The following is a 23,505-nucleotide window of genomic DNA, read 5'->3' as shown; positions in this document are numbered from 1 at the left end:
TTGTGGCTAGCAGACTCACGGGGGGAAGGGGGGATCCCCATAATGCACCATGCACTCGCTCAGTGCATTATTGGAGCTTCGAGGGGCAGGGCGACACAGGGTGACGTGTCTTGGCAAACCCACCATCGGCAGCAGCTGATGCTCATCTGGGTGGGTGATCGGCCCACCCAGGGAGAGGGAACTGCTCATGTGTAGGGAGGAAAACTCTTCAGACCTTCTTCCCTGCTAACCCTATTGCCCTATCTCACTGGTCATGAAAAAGGTCTCAGTAAGGGTCTACACATGATCCTTGTGTAGAGCTGAAAGAGGTTCTGCGGAGAGGGCTTGATCAACCACCCCTTCCCAGGCAGGGGGATTGCCCACCCAGACAAGTTCACTTGTGTGCTCCCGCGCCTGGCCATGGCTTGTCCGGCAGCTCCAGGGGTTGGGCAAAGGGAAGTGCTGCTGCGTGGCTCCCCACCCCCACCCCAGAGCCCAAGTAATGCACCATGTGAGTGCACTGTTCATTCCTGTGGTCCCTCCTCCCTGAATATGTCCGTCGTGGCTGCAAGCAGCCACAGCAGGCACTTGGCAAAAAATCCAGGGTTAACAGAGCGTTGTCTCCACTAACCTCGTTTAAGGGGGAAGGCATTTAGGCAGGCTTGCCACCAGGAGCTGCACAGCTTCTGTTGCTGCACATGAACAGCAGAAACCAGGCTGAGCTCCCTTAGCCCAGTTTCTGATGTTCGTGAGAATCGCCTCAGTGTCTAGCAAACTTTAGCTTGTAAACTCTTTTCAATCTTAATGGGAAGATATAAATTTGTACCTTAAAATAATTCTTCTGTGCACCTTAATCAAACAGTGGATTTGACAGGATTAACAATTTTGTTTTTTGGAATGTGCATAATATATTGGCCACAGTTCATCACAGAGTTAACCATATTTAAGCCCATTTAAATCAGTGGGCATAAGCATGCAAAGTTTGTGTTAGAATGCAGCCATGCTGTAAAAAACAAAACAAAACCTACCAGTTTGTAAATATCTGGGCCATTTTTTTACCCTACATACATACAGACACACACAAGCACCCGCATGAGCCTGTACAACTAATTCTGTTTGCCCAAGGGAGTGTTGGACGTGGTTTTTAAACAGCTCATATCACATGGTAAACTTATTATGAAACTGCTAGATGTTTCAAAAGTCACTTGTGATATAGCTCAAGGTTTGGTACTTAAATGGAAAATAGTAAACTTTCCATTAGGCATGCCCAAATCTTTGAGCACATCATAGGTATATTTTTGGATCCAAGGCATGATTTACACATGATTAAAGAGTTTGAATGGAAAACATCAAAAAATAATGACATGAACCAGGGATCATGTTTGTGCATGTGGAAATATTTAACATTTAACAAAAAAACAAATTTGTATGCCTCCTCTAATATATTCCAAAGCTGTCTTTAAGATTAGCCTTTTCTCCTGTACTAGCTGTGCACCAAGAATGCATTACAGAAACATGTAGAAAGAGAAATAATTTGTAATGCCAACCATGACAGTGAAATGCCCTTCCTCTGGGCAGTTGCATTATCTTCTAGAAGGTGAAGAATATCTTGTTTGAGTGAATTTTTAATAGGCAAAACTGAACATGAATAGAGCCATTTTTATTCAATACCATCTTTTAGTGTTGTTTTCTGTTCCAAGTCCTAAGGATATGGTAGGTTTGAAATTTTAAATAATGTGCTTTCAAAGCAACCTGGTATTGTGGGTTGATTTGTGGAATTGTGCCCTTTCTTTTTAATTTGATATATCCTGAATCTATATTTTTAATGCAAAATAATTCCATTTTGTTCTTTTAATCCAGTCCAAAGCTCCTTCCATCACCTCTCCATGCTGTTTCCCCAAGCTAACTGGCAACAGGAACAAACAGCCCTCCCCCCGTCTGTGGTTTGACATCATCTCATATTAATGAAACAAAGTTTTTAAACCATTCTTTAGCTTCAACTCACATTTTTGTTTCTGAAATTTTCACATCTATATATACAATACACCTTTTATACTTAGGCTTTGAGAGACAATTCATCTCAACACCACAGTTCCCTTAACACAAAATTATAATTCAATACACATTTGTTATTCTGAATCTTCTTGTAGAGACTTAATACAAATGCTGGTTCATGTCACATTTTCCATAGGAACCAATGACATGAAACCTTCTAATCCCTGCTAAATGAGTAAAAATGCACATTTTAAAGTGGCGATTCTCTTATATTTAGCAGGGTGAGAGCAACTGGCCCTATCCAGCCCCAGCACAGCATCCTTCCAGTGGCTGTTGCTGGCATCAACCTTATGTTTCTTTTTAGATTGTGAGACCTTTGGGGAAAGGGAGCCATCTCTAGCTATTTATTATTATTATTCTATGTAAACTACTTCGAGAACTTTTGTTGAAAAGCAGTATATAAATATTCATAGTAACAGTAGTAGTTGCATAGCCAATTCAAAATGCTCACTATGGCGATGAATATATGTATATACTGCTTTTCAACAAAAGTTCCCCAAAGGTAAAGTAAAATCAACAACCATCATTGAATTATAATACCTATGACTACCTAAAAATATTGATCTCCCCCAACCCAATTTTTATACTTAAAAAATAAAATAAAATGTTGGCTTCTGCTTATATCACTGCTATAGTAGTTGGCATTTACTGAAACAAACTTTTAGTCAATAACATTTGGAGTATGCCAACCATTTCCAGTTTGCATTTAGTAGTAAAAATCAATGCTAAATTTTAGTGATGGGGAATCTTATTTGATGGGCAGAGATGTGTATTTAAATGGGAAAAAAAATCACCCAAATAAAAGAGGGAAAGTTTGCTATGCTTCAGTCATGCACTGAACCTTCCAATAAAAATGTTGCTCTGGCCTCCATTAATTTTAGTGTGGCTTCTGATTGAAAAACTCTGCTAGCATACTGATCAGAACATGTGGACATATCAGTATGCTAAAGTGTAGGTTGTCTTCTTCCACACAGTATCTGTTGGGTAACATTAAGTATGCAGTAGCAACATGAGGAACCTGGTTGAATAACCTTGGCTCAATCTATGCTTGCATCATTGTAGCTGGGTTATGTCTGATAAGACATTAAGGGCTGCAGGGCGGGAGTAGGGTGGTGAAATTTGTCTAAAACAGCCGTCAAAGAAAGAAAGAAAACACAGAATGAAAACTTGCCATTAACATTTAACATTGTTATTAACATTAACTGTCATTAGAGTTTTGTCATTAGCATTTCCTTCCTTTACCTGTAAAAAATTCCCAAAGGATCATGGACACATATTATTATTAATTATTACATAGCATTAACTATTAATTATAAAATTACACAGTAGTATTAATCATTACACAGATATGTTTAGCAATAAAGACCAGACTGGATTCTGAGGGATATTTGTTGACTTATTTTGAAAGCATCTGTTTTGAAGGATGGAGAAATGTTCATGTTTTATATATTAAAATATACTAGATTGGTCTAAGTATTGGAAAAATAGAAAAGTGGCAATCCTAAAAGAATGGTACTGAAATTATTGCATTTAGTGATCATGAGTAAAATAACAAGCCATGTCTGAGTAGAAGAATGACAACAAAAATCAAGCTACAACAAAAATCAAGCTATTTGAAGAAAAATATAAATGTTTTAGATCTGATTGGAGAACTAAAGAAGGTGCTGTTAAAGGAATTTCTTTCTATTTAATATATATTTATGTGTTAATGTTTTGATTACAAACTAACTGATTTTTGTCTCTGGTTGTCAGTTTTTCTTCTAATTCTGCTCAGCTTGAACTCTTTCTAAAAAAATGATATGAATAAATTAGCCAAAAATACCCCTTGCTAAAACTGGAAGGTATTGGGTTCAAGGACAACATATTCATCTACATTTCAGAGCTGTGTTCAACTCTGTGTTCAAAAAGAAGGCAAGCATTTCATGCTGATAAATGTTGGACAAGGTACACACACACACACACACACACACAGCAACACAATTCCTTGTAAATAGTTGTTTAAAAAAAAACCATCAACACAATCAACTTTATTAGAACAAAGTTTACATTGCAGAACAAAACGAATCCATACACAAACAGCAAAACATCATACAGTCAACCCCGATTCATCAATCCATCCACATTCTAATATTACCTGGGGTAAGAAGGCAACCATAATTCTCCCAAGTGGTATAAAGAATGAAATCTGACCATATTACATGAAAAGAGTTATTTGCGGTCTGGTTTGCACAGGACCAAAAAATATGGGTTAAATTTTCTGATATTGCAATATGCCATAGATGCTTTTACCAGATATCCATCGACATGGTTTGATTTTTCAAGTGCTTGGACAATTCCTTATATATAGTGATATATTTTTCCTGTGAAATGGCTTTTAGTAGAAACCAACAAATTATCTGTATTTTGGTCTTTGACCAGCTTCACAACCTCTCACACACACAAATAATAGTAAAATCACAAATACAATGAAGAGGATGTGATCTTTGCCCAATACAATCTTTACTTTCCCTTAATTATTAACTAATATAAACTTTTGCATACCGCAGCACAGAATTTTGCAGCATTATATGTGACTCTTAGATGTTTATCAGTAAGAAGCTAGGATAAATAAAATTCATCTGAATGTCCCAGAAAACATACTAATATGGGACTAATTAAGGACCTCCTAAGGTTGTTATAAAATGGGCAATAAAGTAAAATATGCCCTAATGATTCAATCACCTCCATTGCCACATGGGAGAAGCCACCATAAGCCTTTTGATCAGGTGCCATTTGAGCAATTTCAGACAATGATTTATCTGACTGACCTACCCCACATAATAATAAGGGTCAGCAACATGTTTCCAATCTTATAGAGTTTCCAGAGTACAGGGAGCAGTCCAAACTCTAAAGGCTCTGGTGCAACAACATGAGCAAGGGGACTGGGGAAGTTGTGCAAGGGCTCCTGGCATGTTCTTGCAGTCCCTCGAAGCATGCACCGTTTTAAAATCAGGATATCATTGCTGGTTTGTATTAGACTGGCAATAATAAAAAATACAATACTTTATCACTATTAGAAGAGCAATTCACAGCACAACCCCAGCAACTTTAGAAGCGAGGAGAGGAGTTCCATACCTGCTCCTCCATCGCTCACAAGAGCTTCCTCTGTCAGCAGTGCATCCCCCATCTATCATCACACGCCAGCAACAGCAGGAGTGCCACGGTCATGCAATAATAGCTGGTGGGAGTGCCACCGTTACAGGAAACTGAGGTGAGCGGCGGAGGAGCAGGTATGGACCTGCTCTCCTCTCTTTTAAAGGCGCAGGGGCTGTGGTGAAAATCGATCTTTGAATCACAGTTCATGCATTTCCCTAATTTGGGGTTCATGCTTTCACATTTAAGCAACTTTGGTGGTACCAGGATAAAGTTATTAATCTATTGCTTAGTTACTTATTGAAAGATGATCAGAAAATATTTTATAAGAACTGTTCCTAAATTTGCCTTACAGCTTTAAGGACAAGAGAACAATATCTAAATCAAACGTTTATCATACATGTGATCACTTTGTTTAATGTTGTTTTATTAGGCTGAAGTGTAATTGAGTTGCATTTGTAATTTTTGATGTTTTTGTTATACTTTGGAAATTGCAATGCCCCTGAAGGATAATGAATAATTCTATCTATCAACAACCTGAAATTTGCCATTTGGGTTTGGAACATAAAATTGGTATCCAAAGTTACTAAGCACTAGAGCAAATCAGCTGTCAGATATGGTCTGCTATTATGACATGCTGTTTGATAACCAAGTGTCTCCTGTTGTCAAATGCTGACTGCCATCACTTGTCAGTTGTCAGATATGGTGAAACTCTAATTGCTCCATGTCAGGTGCTGTCAAATTTTGCCTGCTACTACTTGTCAGCTATCAAACAGTGTCAAATATTGACAGTTACTATCAAATGTTGACTGCTACTGCAAAATTGTCAGATGGCAAATACTGATGCTTAATATCAAATATCCGACAGATATTCGCACAACCAGAGAATATTCAGAGAATATGCATTATCAAAAGTCTCAAAGTATAGTTTTCAAGAAGAAAATATTTCAGATCTACCTGCATTTTTCTACCGCAAAGTTAATCAAAGGCATATTAATCATTCAAGTTAACATAATAGGTACTTCCACTGTTACTTTTTATCCATTTACAGACACTACACACATATAAAAATTTAGGCAGGCAGACAGGTAGACAGGCAAGAAGAGAGGAAGGGAAGGAAGAAAATTGGTACAACCAGACTGATTTCATTGAAGGAAATCTGCTGGTGATTAATAGCATCAGCAATTGAGTTCAATTTTTGTCTCTCTGTGCGGTCAACTTTCTTTTTAAAGTTAGTAGGCACCATAAACATTCTATTATAAGACAGTAGGTACAGAAAAGACAAAATGTATGCAATATATTAATTGTGGGACTAAATTAGAGATCCAGTACATCTGCTCACTCCATTTTAAAAAATCATTTCTGGCATGCTGAATTGTACCACTTTAAAGAGTTAAAAGTGTTTGTTTCACAGGAAATTGGAAGAAATTTATGTGCGTAAGTGAAACTGAAAGGTCGAATGTGTGACTCATATCTATTGACAGATGGAATGAGCATAACATAAGCAGACAGTGACTAGAAAACAAGCAGGTTGTGTGAAAGTATTTTTAGAGACTAATTTCTACCCAGCTGTGTCATCTATGAATGGAAGAAGTTTGTAAAAGTTACCTAGAAGCTGCCTAATTTTTTGCAAAGCCAAAGTTAGCAATACCAACTGTTTTCGAAAAATATCTGAGAGTTGAAGCTTTTAAAAAAAAGATATATGTATACGGGGAGAAAAAAGCATGCTTCATCTGCCTTATGTATTGTTAAATTTCAGTCAGTTCAGCTGTGTTTCTGTTTGGTCTTCTATCTCTCCCCTTTTTTTCTGTTTAGAAATATGCACATATTTTTGGAGAACTTTCACAAATGTTTACTTTTTGTTTTCTGGTATAACAATCAAGGGTGTTGCTAGGTATTTTAAAGACCCGGGGCCCACACCCACAGGGCCTGACTCAACCCACACAGCCTCCCTCAATTTTCATGCTCACCAGTACATCCTTATTGTATCTGCCATGTTTTGGCCAGCAGTGTTGTTAGCATCCTATTAGGATTGTGTCCCTAGCCCACAATACATAATTTATTTTGAAATTTACTTTCTCTTTGCAATCTTTCTTGCAGCAGCCTTGCCATTGTGTGAAAAATTGGGGTTACAGTGCATTAGTATGTCTTCACCCCACACCCACACCAACCCCTCTCCCTCTGAGATGGGTTTACCACCATGTACAGAGTTTTGGGGAGGTTACCCACCTTTGTCTCCTGTACTACCATCTCTTTCATGAACCCAGCAGCTGTGTTGCTGTTGGGTACAATGGACACTGCTGACCCATCCATTGAGCATAGTAGCGGTGTTGCTCTGGACACAAATCAAGGGCCCTGTGACCAAAACAGCCAGTCCCCAGCACAACTGCCCCCCCTATTTAAAAATGGAAATGGAAGGGACAGAAAGTGGAAGAGGAAATGGAGAGGAGGTGGTCAGTGTTGGAGATAGGACCCTGGAAGCATCAGCTCTCAGCTGCAGTATCTAACAGCAACCACTGGGGGGCTTTAGGGTCATGGATAAAAGTGCTGGACTCCTCCCCAATTTGTTCTTCCAGTGTTAGTCTCCATTTATGTCTCTCCAGAGATGGCTGTTTGTTTTAGTCTTTCTTCCCTTTCAGCCTTAAGCTCAGCTTTCCTATCCTTTTGTAATTTCTAAATAAATCCTTCTTGTTCTTCAAATTTAAAGAACTTTCTCCAGACCTCTTGCTTTGCTGAATTCTCCCCAAACTGGCTTTGTTCTGCTGTTTGGGGACTGAACTGCCATTCTTCCCCTATGATGAGTTCTGGCCACAGAAGCCAGTAAATAAAAGGGGAAAACTTAGAGAGTTGAATAGAAAGCAAAGCAAAGAGAAAAGCTTTGAAATGGAGACAGCACAAGGATTCCAGATGCTTGAAAGGTTGCAAGGTCCTTGAGTACAAGCTCTGATTTCTCAAGATGGAGATGCTTCTCAAGAGTCTTGGGCTTGGCAGTGTACTGTACACCCAGCATCATGCAGATGCAAGAAAGGAGCAGAAAGAATGGGACAGAGCAGATGAAAAGGCATCAGGAATGATTTTCTTGGTGCTAAATGATCCAGTCTTAGTGCATCTAAGAGACAAATAAAATGCAAAGAATATGTGGGAAACTCTGAAGGGATTATATATATTAAAAAGTCTGTGGTGCATCCAAAGTGCATCTAGTAAGAAAACTGAGCAATAAAAGACTTAGAGAAGTAGAAAGTCTATCCAAGCACATAAATAAAATGTTAGAAATATCCAGACAACTGCAAGCTCAAGAAGTATTCATGCCAGATGCAGTTTTGATAGGATTGCTGTTGAACAGTTTGCCATGTTACTTTGATACTGTGCCTAGTGCCTTGGGAGTCAAGAAGGATACAGACTTACAATTTGTAATTAACCATCTAGATGACTTTGATTTGCACAGAAGGGATGATAAGCAACCAAAGGAAAGTGAAGAAAATGCATTTAGAGCCTTGCAAAGAAATAATAAATGTTTTATTTGTGAAAGCTCCAAACACTTGCAGAATAAGTGTCCCAAGAATAAAGAGTTTGCAGACAAAAGGCAAGCAAAACAAAGTTGCAAAGAGAGTGAGTCATCTGGGAACACAGAGTACAGAACTTACAAACAATCAGGGACTAAAGCTAATAAGCAAAGAATATACCTTGTAAGCACAAATAAAGTTTTGATCATATGAAAAGCCTACAGTTTATTTATTTATATCTATGTAAACTGCTTTGGGAAGTTTGGCTGAAAAGCGGTATGTAAATATTAGCTGTATCTGTATCCATACTGAGAAAAGAACTGATTTTTTCAGAACATACAAGAATGGATCTCCTGCAGGTGTTTAAAAGCAGATGTAGGGGAAGAGATCAGATTGGGATCATGACACGGGGGAGGGAGGTTGACCCTTACTCTCTACAACATTTCTTTGATTGAAAACTTATTCCTGAAGTTGCTCTTTTTGTCTTGTGAGGAAAGGGCGGGGGGGACACCAACCTGTATATCCTCCCTCCTATAATATCTTCAGATATTTTGGCTAGGAAAAAAGTACAGGTGTTACTCTGTCCCACATTATTGCAGTCCCAACCTGGCTGCTTTAAACCTTTGAAAAAATGCATGAGATCTGAGCTTTTATCTTCTGCCATCTGGTCTAGTTTGGCCCTTAATTATATTTAACAATTTGATACAGAAAAATGAATGCACAAGTGAATGGTGCTTAATATAGAAACTTATTTCATTTGTGATCTGGCCCGTATAGGTTCATATGTGGAGGATGGATGGGTATTGGCCATTTTATCCCTTCCAGTCTTGTTATTTATTTATTCATTATTGCATTCTTTTATTTGATCTGGTGCTGTACAGAAGATCCCGAGGACAGTAAAAGGCAATGCAAATTTTCCTGCTGAAATTCATGGATCACTGTCAGCATTATAGAAAACAACATAGTGTCTTGTGACACCATGAAGTTTAACACATTTATTGTAGCATAAGCTTTTGTGTAGTTCATTCTGCTTCATCAGACGAATAAAGAAACTGCAACAGACTAACATGTCTTCCCATTGGAAAATGTCAGCATTACAGTTTATATAGACATAAAGAAATTAGATCCCAGCCTAACCCATTCCTTTCCTCTGCCACTTCCCAAGGAAGGGGTAGAAGGGGACTGGGGATGAAGGTCTAGCATATAATTCTGTGTTACGGAATGTGAATTGGTCTTGTAAGATGAAGCAGAGTCCCAGGAAGTAACTAAATGAGGAAGCCACCATGTGGGGGTGGGCACAAATTGGGGCCAGTTGGGAGGTTTGATTGTGGACTGAACCAGGGGTGGTTCAGTCTGTGCTTGAACTGAACCAGGCACAGTTTGGGCAAACAGGTTTGGGGGAAACAAGTGCATCCCCACATTTACCACACAAGCTCTCCCCTTCTTTACCAGGCCGGCAACCTGAAAGGAGGGGAGCGTGCATGTGGCAAATGCAGCAAGGCCAGGAGAGTGAGAAGTGGTGAGCAGCAGGGATAAGCAGCTCCCCCCGACTCTCACCACCTTGGGAATGTCCCACAGCACCTTTACTTGTAAAGGGGAATCGACACCAGATTCCCCTTTTCTAGTGTATCCCCCAAACTGGTTCGGACACAATTTGGGTGGATACAGAACCAAACGAACCTAACTGGTTCTGTGCATACCCCTACCACAATGATTCCTTGACACACACACCCCTTCCTAGGACTCTGTGCTAGGAATTCACAGACCTGACATCCACGGTACTGTGTTTGGGTAACTGACCTTGGCATACATACTAGTGGATTAACAGAGAGGCAGTAGAGATGACTGCCTAAAATTTCCCCAGCAGCAGATTTTGTTCATTGAAAAACTAATCTTAATGTTTAAAACTGCCACCATGCAGGAGCATGGCGGTGAGAGCTCCTTCACACCCACCAGCCTGCCTCCCAAATTATGAAGGTGGCAGGTCGGCCTATGGGTGGCAAAGAGCTTAATCTGCCCCTGGGCATACACAGAAAAGTGGGGTTAAAAAGGATTCATTTCTCCATATTCATGGTGTTGGGGTGGCTGGAAATGTGGTCATTTAAGGCCCTGAAGTCCACCAAATTAAAGGAAAGGCACCATTATGTGGCTCATTTGTTGTTGTTTTTAAACTTTTTCCAGTGAAAAATCACAGGGAAATGGCAGATTTGGGGCTTTTGAGGGCATTGCAGGACAGCTGCAGACCTGCAAAGAATGGTAATGCACCTTATTTCCATTATTTATGCCCTTTTGGGGGGCTTTGCAGCCTCTGGGAACCCAACCCCTCATTCCCATTGATTTAATATTTTGTTATCAGTGGTTGTAGCAGAGAATGGAATCCCCGCAGATAACTGGGTTTGCTTGTAATATATTTCTTGAAGACTGTAAAACAGCCTAGAGTTATAATGCTTTAATCAGAGATACTAGAAAGACTTCAGGTGTTTTTAAAAAAAATTTAATTGTTGAAAGAAGTATAAGCAGTACTGATTGAAAAAAGAGAGTAGCATTTAAACTGAAGATTATCCCTAACCCTCTTGATCCTGAAAATGCTTTGTAGACAATCCAGATTAAAAAGTCACATTCATGATTCATAGATATGAAATGACACTGGTACTCTCAGATTATCTACTCTTGACCATTTAAACAGACTCATAAGTATGTAACATGAACTTCTAAGTTTGATTTAATCATTGCTAACTCTTTTCTTATTTCTAACTGAAATGTTATTTTAATTCAAGCCATATTCTACCAATAGCTCTGCTTCTATTAACTGAGCATTCAAGATGAGAAAATGTGAGCAATATTACACAGGTAGCAGGTTCCCCTCTGATTTTCCCCAGGGGATTGCCAGCCTGCTGGAATTCTTAGGAATGGAAAGCTGATATGCACAAAGGCTTTACACAGAGACATGGCGCTGGACTGGTGGCTAATAAACAGCAAGGATAGACATTACAAATTTGCCATTGTGCTTTTGTATATTGTTCTACAACCATGCAATTTCCCCCCTATGTAAAAAAAGAAAATCACTATAAATAAATTTCTCTTTGCTTCAATTCCATAAAGTACATAGACAAATGTGAACTACAAGGGGAGATTCTTCTTCTCAAGTTAACCTATAAACAACAGGGGCTTACCAGCTATTGGCGTAGGAGGAAGAGCTGCATGTTCCGTTAAGAATAATATTTCCTTTTTAACCTCCTATCATGCTGCTACAATAGAGGATAAATTAGATTTCTTGCATGGCTATACAGATGGCAACTCGGGGAGAAAGTGCCCAATGGTGCGTGAAGTTTTGGAATAATTTACAACTGTCTTAGTAGGCAACAGAATGGGGAGAGGGAATGGGCTTGGGGAAACCATCTTAAAGATAGCTTATGTAATCTAAAGCTTACATTTACAAAAGGCTCAGGAACCAATAGACGAATGTGTTGAGATGGCTCTCATTTACCATTTAGAATGTGGTTGCAGTGGGGCACACTCCAATACTTCTCCTGGATAAAATGGTGAGAATTTAGAAACCCAACTTCCATACAGTTTATGGCTTTCACAAGATTTTTTAAACATATCATTAATGCAGACATAAGAACTACTTAAGTTGAATCAGATCACAAACATTTAGCATGGCATTCTGTCTCCAGCACTGACCAATCAGGCTGTTGAGAAGTTTGGCAGACAAGATGGCAGCCATTTTTTGTTGTTTGCCCCCAGCAGCTGCTGATCATAAATATGCAGACTCTGAATGAGGAGATTATAATATCTGATAGACATTAATAGAATAAGAATGTGCAAATTGAAAGAAAATCCATAATGTAGCTGTTATTGAGAGAAGTCACCTACCTTTGTGTTGACATATAAGGCCCTGGTGTTCTTTGTCCTCAAGAGATTCCTCCTTAATTCAGGCACTATCTTTAAAGTGATGAATGCATCCTCTAACCCCTTCTCCTAAATGATTACATGTCATGTAAAGGCACCACATGCACTCCCCAGAAACCAACCAAGGTGGGGAAAGCATGATGTGTTTCCCCTGGCTCATTCATTTCAGTATGGGAATTCCTTTTTTCATGCTTTCCCCTCTGCAGTACCCTTTGAATTCTGGGATAATTGTTCCCATATCTACAGCATTCATTGAGAAGGGATGTGCACAGTGAGTGAAGATTCCAAACAGGTAAGCAAATCTACAACTGGCCAGCAGCACTAGCAAAGATCCTGGGCCATTCAGATGTTATTTTCCCCATTGAAATGTTACCGGGACCAGTGCTCTTTAATAGGGATGTGCACGAACCGGTTTGGAGGCCATTCTAAAAGCCTCCAGACCGGTCCGGACATAGGTGGTTCAGGGTTCAGGTGATTGGGGGGGTTCCTTTAAGAGCGGGGGGAGGGCTCACTTACCCCTCCCACCGCTTTCCCCCTCCGGTGCCGTAGTTCTTTTAATAATTGGGGTGGCAGGATACCTCCCTGCCGCCCCTTCTTACATTTTGCTGCTGCCGCTGCTGTTGGCTATGCTTCCCCAAAGGCTTGAATAAGCCTGTTGTGCGCGCGCTTCACACAGTAATGCAACCAGCACAGCAGCAAAGACAGAGGAGGAGGAACCACATTGGCCAATGGAGAGGCAGGGAGCCCTGGAAGGGCAGCGCGCTGAGCCAATTGAAGGAAAGAAAACGCAGAGAAAACAGTAAAGTGGGTGGGGAGGTTCCTTAGTACCACCCATCGCTTCTTCCCGAATGATTGAAGACGAGGAGAACTCTCTCATCTCCCGGGGCAACCGTGGGAATTAGAACGCTGGGTGATGTCATAGAGGGTGGCACTGGTCTCGCACGCTGCCTGTGCTTCTCTGTGCAACAATTGGGGCTTTTTTGCCTGTGTGTGTGTGCGCGTGCAAAATCTGGGACCCTCCCTCACATTTTCTGCTGTGCAGCGTTTTCTATCATGCAAGCTCTCCTCCCCCAGGTGAAGTTTCCAAGCCTGAGACTGAAGGAGTATCCCCTATTCTATTTTTAATTTGAAAATAAGCGAGGATAATGCCAAAAAGCTATTTGCTCCAATTGACTCCATGGAAGCCCCCCCCCCGCTTTACTTGCTTTGCAGAACGCCGGCTAGAGCGGCAGTCCTGTGCACGATTTCCTGGGAGTAAGCCCCATTGACACAGTCACACCGTGGCAGGGTTGCAAGCGAGGACTTTGCCCTGGGTGGGCTGCTGTAACGTTCTGGCTTCTTGTTGCAAAACCTCTTCACGTGCAAAAGTCGGGGAAGGTTTTTTTTTTTAAAGGAAAGCCACGGCCCAATCCTAGCTTTAGACTCTGCACACTTTCCTGGGAGTAAGCCCTTTTGAATACAGTGCGACTTAACTCCTGAGTAAACGTTCATTAAGTAGACACACGACACATTGCCAGTGAGTGCATTGAAGAAAGGCATCCGTGAAGAAACGTCTCCGTGAAGCGTGCGTGCGATGTGCACTACAGGCTTATTCAAGCCTTTGGAAGTGTAGCCAACAGCAGCGGCAGCAGCAAAATGTAAGAAGGGGTGGCAGGGAGGTATCCTGCTGCCCCAATTATTAAAAGAACTACGGGCGCCAGAGGGGGAAAGTGGCGGGAGGGGTAAGTAAGCCCTCCCCCCGCTCTTAAAGGAAACCCCCGCCCCAGTGCCTGACCACAGTTCCGTGCACACCCCTACTCTTTAAGCTGTTCATAAATTATCTATAAGTTGGGATAAGTAGGGATGTGTTTGGAACCGGCTGGCCTGGTTCAGTCCAAATCTGAACCGGACCTGAACTGGACCAGGCACAACTGCCCCCCCCCCAATTTAAAAATGGAAATGGAAGGGACAGAAAGTGGAAGAGGAAATGGAGAGGAGGTGGTCAGTGTTGGAGATAGGACCCTGGAAGCATCAGCTCTCAGCTGCAGTTTCTAACAGCAACCACTGGGGGGCTTTAGGGTCATGGATAAAAGTGCTGGACTCCTCCCCTCTTTGTTCTTCCAGTGTTAGTCTCCATTTATGTCTCTCCAGAGATGGCTGTTTGTTTTAGTCTTTCTTCCCTTTCAGCCTTAAGCTCAGCTTTCCTATCCTTTTGTAATTTCTAAACAAATCCTTCTTGTTCTTCAAATTTAAAGAACTTTCTCCAGACCTCTTGCTTTGCTGAATTCTCCCCAAACTGGCTTTGTTCTGCTGTTTGGGGACTGAACTGCCATTCTTCCCCTATGATGAGTTCTGGCCACAGAATGTTAAAACTGTTAAAAATAATCATACAATTAAAACAGTATCCAATTAAAAGGATGCTGAACTAGATGGTCCTTACCTGATCCAGCAGGGCTGTTATTATGTTTTTATGAAACAGCTCACACAGTTAAAAAAAGGAGAATATACTCCAAGTGCACACATCCTGACATCTTTCCTGGACATCCTGACATCATCCAGCAAGCTTCTTGATTGCATTGGGGGCAATTCATCAAAACTGCCATTCTACAAGTGATCCAAATACTAGTTTAAACTAAACTTTGGACCATGTGTGGAGTGGCAGTGTGGACAAACACTTCCCCCCATGCAATAAAGGAACATGCCGGGGGACGTCAGGACATGAAATCATGTGGGCTAGTCCAGGGGAGGGGATATAATCTGAAGTGGCCCACAATATCTGGGAATTATTCAATCAAGCTCCAAGCTCCAAGGGGCATATGATATGTTTCACATGTTTGTATGCATTCTACCTGCAAGCATTTGTTCATCATTGAGCTATAGGTTTATTAGTAGTAATTCTTTATTAAAATATTTTTACCCTTCCTTTACATCCTTATGGACCCTCAAGGTTGGTCTTAGAAGTAATCACATATAAAAAATATAAAAAGCAGATTAAAATCATATGCCATCATTGCAACAAATAATAAGCTGGAAAATTCAAAGAGAGAGACAGGAAAACAAAGACAAACTGGAATAAAAAGAGCACAGAATTACTGCTCAGGCCAAAGAGCAATGAAATAATAAGGTGTATGTGCATGCAGGTGTCTGTATACATGTTTTCATGTGAATGCCTATAGATGCAGTTATTTTAAATGTGAACCTGAGTACAGACCCCACTCAAAAGCAGGGTAGAGGCAGAAAGGGTACCACTGAACCATATAATGCATGAATAAACTAAATGCATACAAATCTGTACATAAATACACTGTATTGGTTGTATGTGCATTGAATATAATGTGTGAAGAGTAGCATCTTAAAGCGAATGTTTGAAGGCAGACTGGGAGGGTGGGGAGTCAACTGGAAATCCCAGGACAAAAAAGTGAGCACCACCACTAAAATGCCCTGTACCACAATAGGTGGTGGAATATGCAGCAGTGGCTTGGATGAAGATCTAAGCATGTTAAAATTGTGACTGTATACTTCATTATATCTGAGTGCAGAACCAGGTAGACTTGTATAGACCTGCCCATCCAATATGTGGTTTCTATATTTTTTTAGAAATATCAGGTTTTCTGACCATTTGATGCAAATGCTCCAAAGAAAGATAAAATACCTGGTATCTGGTGGGAAATTCACCCATCTAAAAATATCACCGTCACACATAGAAAAATGAAAATGTATGGCCAGATTAAGGCCAAATTACATGAAAATAATAATGGGGAAAGTAAGTAGCAGAGGAATACTGTGATGACTGTATTAGTCATTTCATATTTCAGTCTGTAAAAAGCTCCATGCATTAATTTAACTGGAACTGCTGGAGAGGCTTTCATCTGCAACAATGGAGATTGATGGGAAAGGGAGCTGTGCCACAGCACTCATGGCCAATCTCTACCATGTTACATGGGAAATAGTCTTCAGCCTACATAACAACCTCTCCTGGATTTAAATTTAATTCCTTTGTCAATTAGCATGAGAAATGTGGGGCTTGGCTGCTTGGATACTTTTTGGAGAAAAAAATTAATGACTTCTGCTGAAATCTGAACTCTAAAATCCCCATTGCACATAACACTGCAGTGTACGGCCAGTCCCAGTTCACATGGAGCTGTGTGCACATTAGAATCTACGTGTGAGTGCCTGAGCAGCAGGATGGAGCCTAAAAAGGAAAAATTAAAAATGAAGTCCTGGTGGGGTAGTACTTTTCAGACCATCAGTCTTCGGCTATTGAAGATGCATGGGTAGATTGTGAGAACAGATTCTATATACATACGGACATTATGGGTGTGTGCTCTGTAAGTGCACTTAGGTGTGTTCTCAGTCACTCTCCATGTATAGGTCAGGGTTTGGGGCCTGCCACCACAATTCCATCTCCTCACCACAAATGTATTCAGTATCCTGGGTCTGATTGCCAGAAAAGGAATAAATTGCAGGTTCAGTTGATTTCAGTAAGACTTGGCTGGTTCATACAGTAAAGTGCATCACAACTGTTCTTTGGAATATAATGAGGCTAGTCTCACGATGGGGGAAAAATGGGCTAAAGAAGCCCAGCCCAGTTCTTCCCCATCATGAGAACCAGCAGGCTCGCAGGCAAGCCCAGTGGTTCTCTGGTGGCTAGCCCACCAAAGTAACCCTCCCCTTAGCCCAGGTTAGCAGAGCGAGCGCTCCGCCAACTTGGGTTTTCGGATCATGTGCTGTCACGGTGCAGCTCCGCGCCACAGCAACACATGAGGAGACCCCTGCCAGGAGGCTGCAAGCAGCCTACCAGCCTTGGGAGCATCTCCAGGATGCCCTGCACACTCTCTCGGGGCATCCTGGAACTTCCGGGGGCTGCGCGGCCCCCGATCACTGCCGCCCCTGTCAGCTCCATGACAGAGCCGGCAGTCATGTGGGCAGCCAATCCGGCCGCCCAGCTATGAGTGGCTGCTCGTCTGTGGGGAAAGTTGGCAAAGCCCGCTCTCATCGCAGAACCCTCTCAGGTGCTTCACACCAATCGTGTGAAGCACCTCACTATGTGAGAATGGTATGCATAGAGCTGCAGCTGCCCAGAGGTTACTCACTTGATCACCGCAGCTGAAAGTGTGATTCTGCAGCTACAAAAATGACTATTGGGAAGCTGCAGAGGTATCCATGGAAGACCTGCCAGGTCTCACAATATGATGGTCAAGCAAATACGCATCTGGTAACATCTGGGATGTCTCATGTGGAGGAAGATTTGGACTGGATGGTCTGTTTCAGAATCAGAGCGACACTAAGTCTTGGTAGATTGCTTCACAGAGACAATCTAACTGATATCTCTATCTAATGAGCCCATTTCATGTGGGCTATGAGGTTAAGACTGCCTTGGTCAGCCTGATGGATGATCTCTAACCAGCTATCGACAGAGGGAGTGTGACTCTGCTGATCATTTTGGATCTCTCTGCAGCTTTCGATACCATCAACCATGGTATCCTTCTGGACCACCTGAGGGAGGTGGGATTGGGTGGCACTGTTTTACAGTGTTTCTTCTCCTATCTCTCTGGTAGATTCCAAATGCAAGAACTGAAGTGTGGAGTCCCACAAGGCTCCATACTGTCTCCAATGCACATTAACATCTACATGAAACCGCTGGGAGAGATTATCAGGAGACTTGGTGCTAGGTGTTATCAATATGCTGATAACACCGAGATTTACTTCTCCATGTCAACTTCATCAGGAAATAGCATATCTTCCCTAAATGCCTGCCTGAAGGCGGTAATGGTCTGGATGATGGATAACAAACTGAATCCAAATAAGACGGAGGTACTTGCAGTGGCAGGGTCTGGTCCCGAGAGATGGTTTAGATATGCCTGTTCTGGATGGGGTTACGCTACCCCTGCAAGATCAGGTACATAGCTTGGGAGTGCCCCTGGATCCAAAGGTCTCCCTGGTTTCTCAGCTAGAGGCAGTGGCCAGGAGTGCTTTTTATCAGCTTTTACTGATATGTCAGCTATGTCCATTTCTAGAGATGAATGACCTTAGAATAGTGGTACATATGATGGTAACCTCCAGACTTGACTATTGTGATGCACAGCAAGTCCAAACATAAATTGGATTCTTGGTGGCTGTATGAGTTCTCTCAGTGAATTCCTATCAAGATCTCTCCACACACACACACACATATATATACAGACCAGAGAAGCTAATCTAATAGAGAAAGACTTATTAAAAGGACAGTAACTGAAAAAATTCGGGGGGGGGGGGAGCCATGAACCCCACCGGCTTGGGGCTGCCTGAGGGAAGTTGTGGTACAACCCACCGTGCCCCCAGGCCAACTTTGGGGTCCCCTGGTACCCCCCCAGGAAAGAATGAGCCAGCTGGTCCACCTCAAATCTCCATTATTCCCTATGGGGGGGAATGCAAAAACTGGAAAAATCTAAAAGTGTCCGATTGCTTTGGAGTTCGGTGGGTGCTTGGCACCCCTGGGTGCCCACCACCCACCCCAGTTTTGTGCCCCGAGCAGGCCACCATGGCAACACACAGTGACACAACTAAGAAGACAACCAACTGGAAACCAAAAAAAACCATCTCAGAAACAGACCTGCTGTGCTGCCTGCACAACTGCAAAGCCAAGGGGACCAAATCAAACAGCACAGACTACACAACAACAGCCACAAACCAGCAAGACCTAACTAGACAGCACAAGGCAGTAAAACTAACATGCAAACTTCAAAGAAAGAGGGGCAAAGCAAAAACACACCAACACACTGAAGGAGAACTTAAAGTAACACGCACCTGGTTCTTCTGCTCTTCTCTTCATGTGCAATGCATGCATTTTGCCTATGGGGAAAGAAATGTCTCAGAGTGTCTGGTCCACCACATCTTTGCTAGGAGGCCACACAGGGCACCAGGCATGTGGTGGCACCAGCAGCGTGCATGCGTGTTCGTGTTTGGTGTGTGTGTGTGGGTGCTGCTAGCTAGAAGAGGAGAAGTGGAGGCTCTGAAAAAGTTAAAGCGATAGGAAAGTCCAGCTCAGACACAGGTCAGTGCAGGCCACACACGATGTGGTATAGCGGGAGACCACTTACTTCTCATGGCCAGTGCATGCGTGTCTGGTGTGTGTGTGTGTGTGTGTGTGTGTGTCAGCAGAACCAAATGAGAGGGAAGAGAGGGGGCACACTTAATAAAAACAATTCACAAATACATATATACACAAGTATATATACAAGTATATATATAAATCCATTGATGCAGCAGCTATACAGTAATATTTACACTACCACCATCTATCGACACAAACCAGACCAAAAACACTACAGAAAGGAAAGGAAAAACCTCTACTACTGACAACATCCACCACCCGTACACAACAGAAGAAACCTCCACGCGCGCACACATATGCACGCACAACACTTCTATCTACACAAGGACATATTTACACACACCGAAATATTTACAAATATACATTTTGGCAGTCCCGCTGCCCTCTGCCCGCAAGTCAACTATGTACAACAACCACCAACACAACACACATCAAAATATTTACACATCATCTACACAGTGCCACACTGCACAAACTGCCTAGTGTCTCTGTGTGTCCCCACAGCCCCTCAAGTGCTGTGGTCAGATGGAACCAGGAGCTAGTTCAGCATCGGGTTACACAAGTGTGAGGGGTGTATCCAATTGCCAAGTCACAGCACTAGCGGGCATGCTGCAACTTGGCATGGCTGAAAGAGGAAGCGGGGAGAGTAGGGATAAGCAGAAGCTGCTGTTGGGCAGGTGACCGGCACCATGGGTCATACATGGGCCAATCTCTCACCCAGCTCAACATCCAGCATGGGGTAGCCCAGCAGGCAGAGCTTAACCTTGAGGAAAACCAGCTGCTTGACCAAGCCAGGGTCCAACCAGGACCGAGTGGGTGTTACTACATTGCCAGCACATGAAAACACCTGCTCGTTCTGCACGCTGGGCAGGAGAGGAGGCGCGCAGCAACTACCGCCAGGACCAGCTAGACTTGGTGGTGGTTTGCCCAGAACTGTGTGTGGTCTATCTTGGGGTCTTCCTTCACAGGCTCCTCCAAGTTCTTAGCAACGCATTGCGCAGCACTGGTGGGCCTGGTAGGCTGAGCCCTGCAAATCGGGCAAGGTGCCAAGGCACACCCGCTTAAACCACTGGGCTGATTTAGTGGGAGGAACTGTCTGTTGTGTTGGTGCCGTTGCCTGGGATGCCACACCACCAGACTGGGAAGAAGAAGGAGTGGGAGCTGAAGGGTCAGCCGCACTGCTGCTGCTGGGTGTGGGTCATGCACGCTTGGAGAATGCACCATCACCAACCTCCTGGTGTCTGCCAGTCCTAGTGACCTCCTCTTCCCTAACTCTATTGACCAGGAGGTCCCTCCACCTGGGTAAATCATCAGCACATGTGACATTGCCCTTGATGGTTCAGTCACAGAGACAAACCAGGACATACTTCTCCCTATCACCCAACTCATTGACCAGCCTGTAAACAACCCCAGTCCTCAGCCTTTTAGCCAGAGCATGCCCCTCTGGCATAGTCAGTGAAGTCCAAAGTTCACCCATCAGCTTCTCCAGGAGGAGATCCACGGGCAGGGCTCAGAGGAGCAGGCAGAGCTCTGAGCCAGGGCTTAGAGGAGTGGTGTCACCACACAAGCTCTGTGTGGCAAACAGGAAGGGCTCGAGTGCTGACACCATCTCAGACATGAGCTTCTACTCTGCACTGGATAGGTCACACATGCCCAAGGACTCGTTCCTTGCCAGGCCACTGAGGGCCACCTCCTGTTCCAGCAGGTGCTGGAACAAGAGGAAGGTGCAGTTCCACCAGGTATCTACATCTGTGGGGATGATATGTTGTGCAAGTCCATGGACATGCTGCTGCTCATGAAGCAGGCACCTGGACTTCTCACTCTGGTGGAAGTGGGCTGCAATCTTGCAGGACTTCTCCACAAGTGCAGCCGTGGCAGCAACAGCACCTACCATGGGGTGGCCATGTTCCCTGGATGCCTTTGCCTCTTTGAGGCCAAGGGTGTCCCTGAAAGGTGGAGCGTGTGTGCCATGCAGTGGATGTTCACACACTCCAACACTGACTCTACCACCGCCATGACACTGGAGCCATTGTCGGTCATGATGAAGCCCCGCGAGAGGTGTGGAAACCCACCTATCCACTTCTCAATGTGGCAGCTGAGCATGGCTGCCACCTCCTCCTTGGTGTGCTTGACATCCAAGGTCTCCACATGCAAGATGGCCAACCTGTGCTGAAATGCAGTGTGGGATGCACTGGAGCCAGAGGCAGCACTGGAGGTCCCTTCTCTCTCCAGACCCCACCAGTGGGAGGTCAGGGCCAGGAAAGCAGCATGCATCCCACTCACACTGTTCCACAGATCAGTGATGAAATGCACGTTGGTGCCAGCTGGTGCTGCATGCAGCATGGCTGACATGTGCTCCCTGCACCACCTATACAGGGAGGGGACCATGTTCTGGCTGAATGTGGTCTTTGAGGGGATGGGGTAGTCGGGCACTAGCAGCTGGAGTATCCGGTGGAAACTGGAGTTCTTGACGACCTGAAAAAGCTGGTTGTCAGTGATCATCATCTTCCCTATGAGGTGGGTGAGGAGATGTGGGTCCACGTGTCCAGGGCGCTTCTTGCCTGATGACTGCATCCACCACTTGACTGGCAGCGTGCCCTCCTTCATGGAAGTTGGCGCACTGCCCTTATCAGCACTAGTCACAGGTACACGAGGCACACTAGCACTGCCAGCAGAGTCAAGGAGATCTGGGTGAAGCCGCTGCATGTGTCGCCACATGGAGGTTGTCCCCAGATGCTTAGCGTCCTTGCCCCAACTGACCTGTGCCCTGCAGTGGACACAGCGAGCAGTTGTTGCCACCAAACATCACTGCTCTGGGTGGCCTTTAAAACAAGCCTACCTACCCACTCCACCCACAACAATACAATACAATAAAAAACAATGCAATAAAATAAACTGGGGGTGGGACTAAGGGAAAACAAGAAACAACCTGTGAAGAAAAAACACAGAAAATATACTTCATCACACCAAAACACAAAAGGAGGCCCTATTTAAGGAACACTAAATGGGAGGAAGGAGACAACAAGAAGTAATCACTTACCCCCTTGTTGTCCTGGAGATCTTCTGCCCCACACACTGATCAAGAGAAAAAATGAATTCCAGAGCAGTGGTAAGCTGGCACAGCTGGGCGGGGATATGGCAGAATGAAAAGCTTTCTAGCTATTTCACCTGCTCAAAAAACAAATTAAAAGTAAAAACACTGAGAAAATTAATTAAAAGGCTGGTGCAAGAAAAGGCTGTGGGAATGGGGATAGGGAAGTGGGGGGGGGAAGGGAAGGAAAAGGGAGGACAGAGAGGTGCTGGACTTTGGAGCAGGTGGTGTGCTAAGCACAGCAAGAAAAGGATTAACAAAGCACCTGCTTCAGAGAAAACAAGGACCCCCCCCCACCCAAGAACCCAGAACAAAATAAAAAACTGGCAGTGGCTGCTGAGCTGAGGAGGACTCTCTCTCTCTCTCTCTCAGCTCAGCCAACAGATTTAAAAGCACCAGCCAGCCACCAAAAGCAAAAAAGGTGTGTGGGGGGGGGGGGAAGTGGGGCATGTTTTAGCGAAATGGGCCAAAGAGAGGCCTCAGGCCAATGGGTCTGTGCCCCCCTGGCCCAGAGGAGTGGGGGGAGGGGGAGAGAGACAGACCCTCACTCACTCCGGGGGCGGGGGATAAAAGCAGCAGAACAAACACACAGCAGAACAGACAGACACCAGGGGGAAAGGTGTAAAGCAGGGAAGAGATGCGGCGGGGGTGGGTGGGTGCAGAGAGACTCGAGCAGAAGGGAATAGGAGATTGGCAACAAAAACACAGCAATCTGTCAAGCAGACTCTCACCCACCAAGAGCACCAGTAACAGCAGGCCAG

At 43.6% G+C, this 23,505-nt stretch overlaps 1 long non-coding RNA gene across 1 annotated transcript in view; it reads right to left on the bottom strand.

The window, feature by feature from the left end:
- The window catches only part of LOC128340371 (uncharacterized), a 45,807-nt gene extending 22,709 nt beyond the window's left edge, over positions 1-23,098 (bottom strand). The window contains exon 1 of the long non-coding RNA XR_008313654.1: positions 22,694-23,098. This is a non-coding gene — a long non-coding RNA (uncharacterized LOC128340371). The remainder of the gene's footprint in view (positions 1-22,693) is intronic.
- Between the last annotated feature and the right edge of the window lie 407 nt (positions 23,099-23,505).

This window comes from Hemicordylus capensis, chromosome 1 (assembly GCF_027244095.1).
Source record: "Hemicordylus capensis ecotype Gifberg chromosome 1, rHemCap1.1.pri, whole genome shotgun sequence".
NCBI classification, from domain to species: Eukaryota; Metazoa; Chordata; class Lepidosauria; order Squamata; family Cordylidae; genus Hemicordylus; species Hemicordylus capensis.
This window is presented reverse-complemented; position numbering and strand designations above follow the sequence as displayed.